Genomic DNA, 11,188 nt, shown 5'->3' on the forward strand with positions numbered 1-11,188 from the left:
TGAGAAGCAGTACTCAATGTTAACCAGCAGCCGCAAAATCAAACATGATTTTAGAGCAGGGGTGTCAAACTGCATTCCTCAAGGGCTGCAAACAGGTCATGTTTTCAGGATTTCCTTGTATTGCACAGGTGATCATTTAATCACCTGCACAGAATGATTCCAGCACCTTGTGCAATGAGAAGGAAATCTTGAAAACACGCATGTTTGAGGCCCTCGAGGAATGCAGTTTGACACCCCTGTTTTAGAGTGTATAAAAAGAGAGATAAAATGACGTGATCCCAACATATTTTTACCCCTTTATAAATCACTTGTGAGGACACATCTAGTATATGGGATCCGGTTTTTGGCTTCACATTTTAAAAAGGATGTTCAGAAGTTAAAGTCAGTTCAAAGGTGGGCAGCTAGATTATTACAAGGGATGGAAGGCCTCTCATTTACATGTATAAATAAATGCGTGGTCAGTACAAGGGATTGACACATGACTTATTCCTTCCAAAGACCATACTAAAGACCAGGGGGCACTCATTATGGGTCGAAAAAAGACAAATATTGCAGCTAAATAGGAAAGGGCTCTTTACAGTTAGAGCAGTCAGAATGTGGAATGTCCTACCACAAGAGGTTGTAATGGCAGACACAATAACAACCTTTAAAAAGGGTTGGATGATTTCCTCAATACACATAAAATTGTGGGTTATAGTTTAGTGAAAAAATGTACAATTGGTGGAGAAAGGTTGAACTTGATGGACCAAGGTCTTTTTTCAGCCTATGCAACTATGTGTAACTATGAAGGATAAGGGACATATTATATTACCAGGATGGGGCCCAGGGAAAGAGACAGATTACAAGAATGGGGGATATGTATATATCAGGAAGGAGTCTGGAGTCAGGGACATATACCAGGATGGGGGAAAAATATACTGCTCAAAAAAAATAAAGAGAACACTAAAATCCCACATCCTAGATATCTCTGAATGAAATATTCCAGTTGTAAATCTTTATTCATTACATAGTGGAATGTGTTGAGAACAATAAAACATATAAATGATCGATGTAAATCAAAATTAATATCCTATGAGGGTCTGGATTTGGAATGATGCTCAAAATCAAAGTGGAAAATCAAAATTACAGGCTGATCCAACTTCAGTGGAAATGCCTCAAGACAAGGAAATGATGCTCAGTAATGTGTGTGGCCCTCACGTGGCTGTATGACCTCCCTATAATGCCTGGGCGTGCTTCTGATGAGACAGTGGATGTTCTCCTGATGGATTTCCTCCCAGACCTGAATTAACACTAGGACTGCCAGACTGGTGATCCCCCCTAGAACTACTGAATGGGGTAATTTTGACTCCTGGCTTGTTTTTGTTTATTTTTAGAGTTTCTTGCTCCTGGTATTGTTGCAACTTTAATTTATAGAATGTATAGAATGCAAAATAGCAAGAATATCATCAGCGCAGTTCTTCTAGCCATATGAGCAATGAAAAAAACTGCAGGCCGTATTCTACAGAAATGTAGTTCACTCGAGAGTTCACTTTTTCACTGACGGATGTCCTGTGTATGTCAAGCATATTTGCAAAAATGTTAATTATTCTAAGTCAAAGCCAACATTTATTCTTAACATACAAGCAGGGGTGGGATTCAGCCGGTACGACCCGGTACGGGGCAGCCGTTTACTAAAATTTCTATCTGCCAGCGTTCCGGTGATTGAAAATGCCCCCCCCCCACCCCCGTCGCCGCTTATGCCTCCTGCTCCCTGTCTCATACTCACCTCACCTGCTCCAGCGGTGCGGGCTGGTCTGCTCTCAGCGACTGCACGACTGCAGCTCGCCCTGTGTGAGCGGTCACATGGTGCCGCCTCATTAAGGTGATGAATATTCATGAATATTCATCATCTTAAATGACCGTTACCACCTGACCGCGGCGCTCACACAGGACGAGGAGGACGGTGCAGTGCTGCGCAGGGACAGAGCGAGGTGGAGGATTCCGTTCCTCTGCTACGCGGTGTGTGAGCCTGTGAGGTGACTCAGGTGAGTATGAATCATTCCAGCCAGGGAGGACGGGGGAGCCGGCGGGGAGGAGGAGGTCCGCGGTGGACGGCCAGGACGGGGAGCCATGCCCAGGAATGATACAAGATGGGACTGGGAGCGTCGGGGAGCCGGCGATGAGCCACGCATGGGGGGGGGGGGCGGCGGGATGAATCATGAATCATTCCAGGCAGCCAGGGAGGATGAAGGGAGCCGGCGGCGAGCATGTAGGAGGTCCGCAGTGGATGGGGAGCCATGATACAAGATGGGACTGGGGAGCCGGCGATGAGCCACGCATACGCCGGGGGGGGGGAGATGAGCCAGTGCGTGGCTCATCCCCCCCCCCTGTATGCGTGGCTCATCTCCCCCTCCTGTATGCATAGGTGGGTCAGGCACTGGCTCATCTCCCATCCCCTCCCCCCTGTATGCGTGGCCCACGCATACGGGAGGGGGGGATGGGAGATGAGCCAGTGCCTGAGCCACCCATGCATACAGGGAGGGGGAGATGAGCCACGCATACAGGGGGGATGGGAGATGAGCCAGTGCCTGAGCCACCCATGCATACAGGGAGGGGGAAATGAGCCACGCATACGGGGGGGGATGAGTTACCTATGCATATAGGGAGGGGGAGATGAGCCATGCATACATGATGGGGGGGGGGGCCATTATACAGTATGCATGGAGCATCATATGTGGCCTTTATACAGTATGGAGCATCATGTGTGGCCATTGTACAGTATAGAGAACTATGTGTGGCCATTATACTGTATGGAGCATCATATGTGGCCTTTATACAGTATGGAGCATCATGTGTGGCCATTGTACAGTATGGAGCATCATGTGTGGCCATTGTACAGTATAGAGCACTATGTGTGGCCATTATACTGTATGGAGCATCATATGTGGCCTTTATACAGTATGGAGCATCATGTGTGGCCATTATACAGTATGGAGCATCATGTGTGGCCATTGTACAGTATAGAGCACTATGTGTGGCCATTATACTGTATGGAGCATCATATGTGGCCTTTAAACAGTATGGAGCATCATGTGTGGCCATTGTACAGTATGGAGCATCATGTGTGGCCATTGTACAGTATAGAGCACTATGTGTGGCCATTATACTGTATGGAGCATCATATGTGGCCTTTATACAGTATGGAGCATCATGTGTGGCCATTGTACAGTATGGAGCATCATGTGAATCGTGCCACTGGGCGTGGCTTATTAGTATGGGTGGGGTTATTGAAAATGGGCGTGGCCAAAATTCCGGCCGCCGCGACTTAGAGGACCTGTTGTTAAAAATTTGAATCCCACCCCTGCATACAAGTAAATGAAAACTATAAGAAATAATAACATTCAGCGACAAAGACTTGCATAATATAGTAGGGAGTCAAAATGACTCCCTTTGGTAATTAAAGGTACATTTTGAAAAAAGGGACTTTTTTTTCAAAAATTATTTATTGTCACATAATCTTTTTTTTGCATCCTAAATGAGTAAAAGTCACCAAGTCTCAAGCCGGAATTTGGAAAAACGTAGTCACAGAAGAAAAATAAAAATTGCAAGGCGTCAAAATGACTCCATCGGTAGTTCTAGTGTTAAAGCATCAGTCAACTCCACTCACTGAGAGGTGGCGCTGACCCCACCAATGACGTGCGCTACTCAGTTCGTCTGATTCAGGGTCCCTAGATCGGAAGTAGCAGTGGCTACATCACAACAGAACACTATATGGCCCACATAGAGTTCATATTAGAGAAGCAAGGGCAGGTCAAAGAAGAATATTAGAAAATTGATTGTTTGGAAAAATTAGGACAAATAAAAGAGGGTTAAATTAGTAGTGAAAAACTTCTTTAAATCAAAAGGGTTGTAGATAGTGTTGAGTGATACCGTCCGATACTTGAAAGTATCGGTATCGGAAAGTATCGGCCGATACCGGCAAAGTATCGGATCTAATCCGATACCGATACCCGATACCAATACAAGTCAATGGGACTCAAGTATCGGACGGTATTCCTGATGGTTCCCAGGGTCTGAAGGAGAGGAAACTCTCCTTCAGGCCCTGGGATCCATAGTACTGTGTAAAATAAAGAATTAAAATAAAAAATATTGCTATACTCACCTCTCCGACGCAGCCTGGACCTTACCGAGGGAACCGGCAGCGTTCTTTGCTTAAAATGCGCGCGTTTATTGCCTTCCGTGACGTCACGGCTTGTGATTGGTCGCGTGCCGCCCATGTGGCCACGACGCGACCAATCACAGCAAGCCGTGACGTAATTTTCAGGTCCTGAATGCCTAATTCTGCATTCAGGACCTGAAAATTACGTCATGGCTTGCTGTGATTGGTCGCGTCGCGGTCACATGGGCGGCACGCAACCAATCACAAGCCGTGACGTAATTTTAAAATGTGCGCGTTTCCTGCCTCCCGTGACGTCACGGCTTGTGATTGGTCGCGTCGCCCATGTGACCGCGACGCGACCAATCACAAGCCGTAACGTAATTTTCAAATCCTGAATGCCTAGAATTAGGCATTCAGGACCTGAAAATTACGTCACGGCTTGCTGTGATTGGTCGCGTCGCGGCCACATGGGTGGCACGCGACCAATCACAAGCCGTGACGTCACGGAAGGCAGTAAACGCGCGCATTTTAAGCAAAGAACGCTGCCGGTTCCCTCGGTAAGGTCCAGGCTGCGTCGGAGAGGTGAGTATAGCAATATTTTTTATTTTAATTCTTTCTTTTACACATTAATGTTGTTTCGATACCGATACCCGATACCACAAAAGTATCGGATCTCGGTATTGGAATTCCGATACCCGCAAGTATCGGCCGATACCCGATACTTGCGGTATCGGAATGCTCAACACTAGTTGTAGAGCATTTAATTAATGATGGTATATTCTCAGGATGGGTCATCAACCTCAGACCAGTGGAAATTCAACATCTGACTCCCACTAATTAGATATTGAAGAAGTGTCCTAAAGATGTGCCATCACTATTTAGGTGGAAGCAAAGCCATGACACTGCTTATTATTATTATTATTTATTATTATAGCGCCATTTATTCCATGGCGCTTTACATGTGAGGAGGGGTATACATAATAAAAACAAGTACAATAATCTTGAACAATACAAGTCACAACTGGTACAGGAGGAGAGAGGACCCTGCCTGCTATGGCTCACAATCTACAAGGGATAAATGAGGATACAGTAGGTAAGGATAGAGCTGGTCGTGCAGTGGTTTGGTCGATCGGTGGTTACTCCAGGTTGTAGGCTTGTCAGAAGAGGTGGGTCTTCAGGTTCTTTTTGAAGGTTTCTGTCACGGGGGTACTGGGTAGACTAAATCTGATTACCCGGGCCCCTGCAATATCCCTCAGACTAGGGAAACCCTGTCTGTCCCTCTCCCAGAGTTTACACTGAAGGTGTGCATGTCTTGGCCGCCAGGCCTGACCCTGACTCCTGTTTCAGTACTAAGCTGAAACCTCCACCCGCCACCCAGTGATAAAACCTCACACCAACCCCTACAGAAAGCACAGACAGGGAAAACTAAAAATGCACCACGCCGCAGACACACAGGAAAACACTATAATGTGCACAGGGCAAAACAAATACAAATATAGGAAGGAGAAATATGACGAAAGATAATACACCACCAGATACGATATTTCCTCTCCTAGACCACCACTCCAGACCGAGATCACCAGGCACAAGACACAAGCTATAATCGGCGACGCCCAAACTTCAGCAGAACTATTTAAAGGCAGTGGGCGAGACCCAGCCTCCAATCCGAGTACCAGCTAGATTAACCCCCGAACAACCTAGATGAAATCTAGCCGGCGCCACTGAGCGCATAGTGGACAAATGCGGAATTACCGCTGTCTGTCGGACGCCCTAGTGTGAATAGCATCCGACATGACAGTACCCCGCCTTCTACGAGGGACCCCTGGGCCCTCACGACTTATAGGACCCAGCTTGTTCGGATGGCGGCGGTGAAACATACTGACCAGCCGGTCCGCATGAATGTCCGAGGCTGATACCCAAGACCTCTCCTCCGGCCCATAACCTTGCCAGTGTACCAGGTACTGTAACGTGCGGCGCACTACTCGAGAGTTAACCACCTTGGAGACTTCAAATTCCTAATTGCCATCCACCAAAACTGGAGATGGCGTCGGCATCGTGTCCACGGAATCCACCACCTTTTTTAACAATGATCTGTGGAACACGTTGTGTATCTTATAAACCGTAGGAAGCTCCAATCGGTAGGCTACTGGGTTAATGATGGCGGCGACCCTAAATGGACCAATAAACCTTGAACCTAATTTCAGGGATGGTATTTTGAGTTTGATGTTTTTTGTGGACAACCACCCCCAGTCACCCACACTTAGGTCTGGACCTGGCACACGTCTACTGTCAGCCACACGTTTGTACCTAGCACCCACACTCAGCAAGCGCTGTTTAACTCTCCTCCAGACAGATGACAGTTGTGCTCCTAGCTGGTCCTCCTCCAGGATGCCAGCAGAGCCCCCCTGACGCAGAGTAGAAAATTGAGGATGATGCCTGTAAACACAAAAGAACGGGGACTCCCCAGATGATTCCTGGCTGTGATTATTTATCGCAAACTCCGCCAAAGGAAGGAACTTCGACCACTCCTCCTGATTGTCAGAAACAAAGCAGCGTAAATACTGCTCTAAATTCTGGTTCATACGCTCGGTCTGACCATTTGACTGAGGATGAAACGCCGAAGAATGTGATAACTTGATCCCCAGCCGTGAGCAAAATGCTTTCCAAAATTTTGCCACAAACTGTGTACCTCTATCAGACATGATGTCAGACGCAACCCCGTGAAGTCTGACCACCTCCTGTACAAATACCTGAGCCAGTGTCTTAGCGTTAGGCAACGAAGGTAAGGACACAAAGTGAGACATTTTTGAGAACCGATCAACAACCACCAAGATGACCGTGTTCCCAGCTGAAGAGGGCAAATCTGTAAAGAAAATCCATGGAGATCTCCGTCCATGGCCTACTGGGTACCTCTAGCGGATGTAAAGTGCCAGCAGGATGGGAGCGAGGCGTCTTAGCCCTAGCACACGTGGTACAAGCTGACACATACGAGACCACATCCTGTCGGATTTTGGGCCACCAAAACCGACGCGACACCAACTCCAAGGTACCCCTAACCCCTGGATGGCCAGCCAGGACAGCATCATGATGCTCACCCAACACCTTTAGGCGAAGATGGAGCGGTACAAACGATTTGTTAATGGGAAGCTCTGGTGGTACTTCCTCCTGAGCCTCGGCAATCTCAGCCTCAACCTCTGTCGTGAGAGCCGAGACCACTACACCTTTTTGGAGGATGGGTACTGGATCTTCCCGAGGCTCTCCCCCTGGAAAACACCTGGATAAAGCATCCGCTTTAGTGTTCTTAGACCCCGGTCGGTAAGTAACAAAAAAGTTAAACCGCGTGAAAAACAATGCCCAGCGAGCCTGCCTGGGGAACAGACGCTTGGCTGACTCCAGATAAATCAGGCTTTTATGGTCGGTGATAACTGTAACCTGGTGGACCGACCCCTCCAAGAAGTGTCGCCATTCCTCAAAAGCCAACTTGATAGCCAACAATTCCCTGTTGCCGATATCGTAGTTACGTTCGGCGGGCGACAGCTTCTTGGAAAAATAGGCGCATGGATGCAACTCGCCCAAAGATGAGCCTTGTGACAGCACCGCCCCCACTCCAACCTCAGACGCATCGACTTCCACGGTAAATGGTTTCGATACGTCCGGCTGCACCAGAATGGGGGCCGAAGCAAAACTGTTCTTAAGAAATTCGAATGCGCGCACAGCAGCCTCAGGCCAGGCGGAGAAATTGGTACCCTTTTTCGTCATGTCAGTAAGCGGTTTAGCAATGGTAGAAAAATCTTTGATAAACTTCCTATAGTAGTTAGAAAACCCAAGGAACCGCTGAAGCGCTTGTAGGTTATCAGGCCGTTCCCAACTCAGCACCGCTTGCACCTTAGCGGCGTCCATTTTAAACCCAGAAGCGGACACAATATAACCCAAGAAAGGCAACTCCTGAACCGAAAATACACATTTCTCAAGTTTAGCATAGAGCTTCTTCTCTCTGAGAAGCTGTAACACCTGCCTGACATGCTCTAAATGAGTATCACGGTCACATGAATAAATGAGAATGTCATCTAAGTACACAATAACGAATTTCCTCAAAACATGTGAGAACACATCATTTATGAAATGTTGAAATACTGCAGGCGCGTTTGTCAACCCAAATGGCATCACCAAATTTTAAAAATGACCCTCAGGAGTATTAAAAGCCGTCTTCCACTCATCACCTTGACGGACTCTTATGAGGTTGTATGCCCCCCTGAGGTCAAGCTTGGAGAACCACTTAACACCAGCCACCTGGTTGAACAAATCCGGTATAAGTGGCATAGGGTATGGATCACAAACCGTAATCTGGTTTAACTCCCTGAAATCCAGACACGGGCGTAGTCCGCCATCTTTCTTTTTAACGAAGAAGAACCCCGCTGCCACAGGTGAGGACGAAGGCCTGATGTGCCCTTTGCTCAAACTCTCAGCAATGTAGTCCTTTAAAGCTTGCCTCTCATGACCAGAGATGTTAAACATCCTAGCTTTAGGCAATTTGGCCCCAGGTTTAAACCTGATAGTACAGTCATAGGGGCGATGTGGCAATTCTGAGCAACCCTTCTCTGAGAACACATCCGCGAAATCCAGCAGTGACTCAGGAATGCTAGGAGTCACGGCGGACACACATGTGGCCAGGCAATTCTCCTGGCAAAATCCGCTCCACTGGATTATGTCCTGAGTTTTCCAGTCAATCACCGGGTTATGCAAAGATAACCATGGAAAACCCAAAACCATTTGTGCAGGAAGATTACTGAGCACCCTACATGTAACCTGCTCGAAATGTAGTACCCCAATGTGGAGTTTCACTTCAGCCACAAACTCAGTAATTTCCCCCTGTGGGAGAGGAGCAGCATTGTTGGTGATCACCCAGATAGGATGAGGCAGTTTTTCGACCATGAACCCGGCCATGCGTGCAAACTCCTCATCAATGAGATTAGTGGCCGAACCACTATCCACAAAAACAGTGATAGGCAGCTCTCTGCCAGCGACCATAACCCTGGCAGGGAGCATACATTGAGAGACCACAATGGAAGATATGCATAAACTCAGATTAGTCTCCTCCACACCCTCTGAGCTTAGTAGTTTTCCGCCAATGCGCTTTTTCTTAGGTAACAGAGGACAAGCATTTACATAATGCCCATCTTTACCACAGCAAAAACAGGCTCCCTGCTTCCTGAGCGAGGGGACACGAGGATGTGACATCCCTGCGATTTGCATAGGCTCCGTGGGCTCACCTGCAGCAATCTCACGTGTACCTACACCTTCACCCAAAGGCAGCGTCTCTTGCACCCCCTGACACAAACGGCGATCAATGCGAACAACAAGACTCATAGCAGACTCTAGAGAAGCAGGAGTCTCATACATCAGAAGGGCTTGTTTAACTCTTCTCGAAACCCCATGAACAAATTGACTCCGCAGCGCCGGGTCATTCCACTGCGTGTCCACCGCCCAGTGGCGAAATTCAGAACAGTAATCCTCCGCCACTCGCTCCCCCTGGTGGAGAGTGCGAATTTTAGATTCTGCTAAAGCCAATCTGTCAGGATCATCATAAATGAGTCCAAGAGCAGAAAAAAACCTCTCCACTGAGTTAAATGCAGCTGAATCAGATGGTAAAGAAAATGCCCAAGCTTGGGGGTCTCCGTTCAGCAATGACAACACCAGGCCCACACGCTGAGCCTCATTACCCGAGGAAATCGGGCGCATACGAAAATACAATTTGCAAGCTTCATGAAAGACAACAAATTTACTGCGTTCCCCAGCAAACCTCTTAGGCAAAGGGATCTTTGGCTCTGCAACTCTACCTGCATTTTCAGCTTTCACATTAGATACTACAAGACCCTGCTGCTGGACTGCTCCTTTCAACTCAGTGACCTGTAAGGACAGCGCCTCCAGCTGGCGGGTTATGGAAGTCATGGGATCCATGGAATACAAAATTTTGGGGCCGATTATAATGTCACGGGGGTACTGGGTAGACTACATCTGATTACCCGAGCCCCTGCAATATCCCTCAGACTAGGGAAACCCTGTCTGTCCCTCTCCCAGAGTTTACACTAAAGGTGTGCATGTCTGGGCCGCCAGGCCTGACCCTGACTCCTGTTTCAGTACTAAGCTGAAACCTCCCCCCGCCACCCAGTGATAAAACCTCACACCAACCCCTACAGAAAGCACAGACAGGGAAAACTAAAAACGCACCACGCCGCAGACACAGGAAAACACTATAATGTGCACAGGGCAAAACAAATACAAATATAGGAAGGAGAAATATGACGAAGGATAATACACCACCAGATACGATATTTCCTCTCCTAGACCACCACTCCAGACCGAGATCACCAGGCACAAGACACAAGCTATAATCGGCAACACCCAAAGTTCAGCAGTACTATTTAAAGGCAGTGGGCGAGACCCAGCCTCCAATCCGAGTACCAGCTAGATTAACCCCCGAACAACCTAGATGAAATCTAGCCGGCGCCACTGAGCACATAGTGGACAAATGCGGAATTACCACTGTCTGTCGGACGCCCTAGTGTGAATAGCGTCCGACATGACAGTTTCGATGGTAGGTGAGAGTCTATGTTATGGTAGAGAGTTCCAGAGTATGGGCATTAAGCAGCTGATTACTGTAGAAGTTGCTAAAAGGATTATATATACTCATCTTGTTTATCTTTCCTACCCCCGTTCCTTATTCCTGTAATAATTATAGGGGATAATTCAGGAGACTCTTTGCGTGGAACAAGACAACAGGACACAGTTTTATAAGTGGTAAAGTTTATATTATCACACGGTGATTCAAGCAGGTGCAGAGAGAAACTCAAGTCCACAACACTTGGTGCAGATAATAAACGCAGCTTAGCAGTCAATAGGAAACTTCAGAGGTAGATGCAAACAAACAGAAAGTCTATGAAGCACGGTTATTCTTGAGGAAACTAGACACGAATAGATCCTTGACTTAGTCCAGACACAAATAGATATGCTATTAGGCAGTTCAAATCATATCTTAGCTCAACCAGGGAG

This window comes from Ranitomeya variabilis, chromosome 4, assembly GCF_051348905.1.
Source record: "Ranitomeya variabilis isolate aRanVar5 chromosome 4, aRanVar5.hap1, whole genome shotgun sequence".
In the NCBI taxonomy this organism is placed as follows: Eukaryota; Metazoa; Chordata; class Amphibia; order Anura; family Dendrobatidae; genus Ranitomeya; species Ranitomeya variabilis.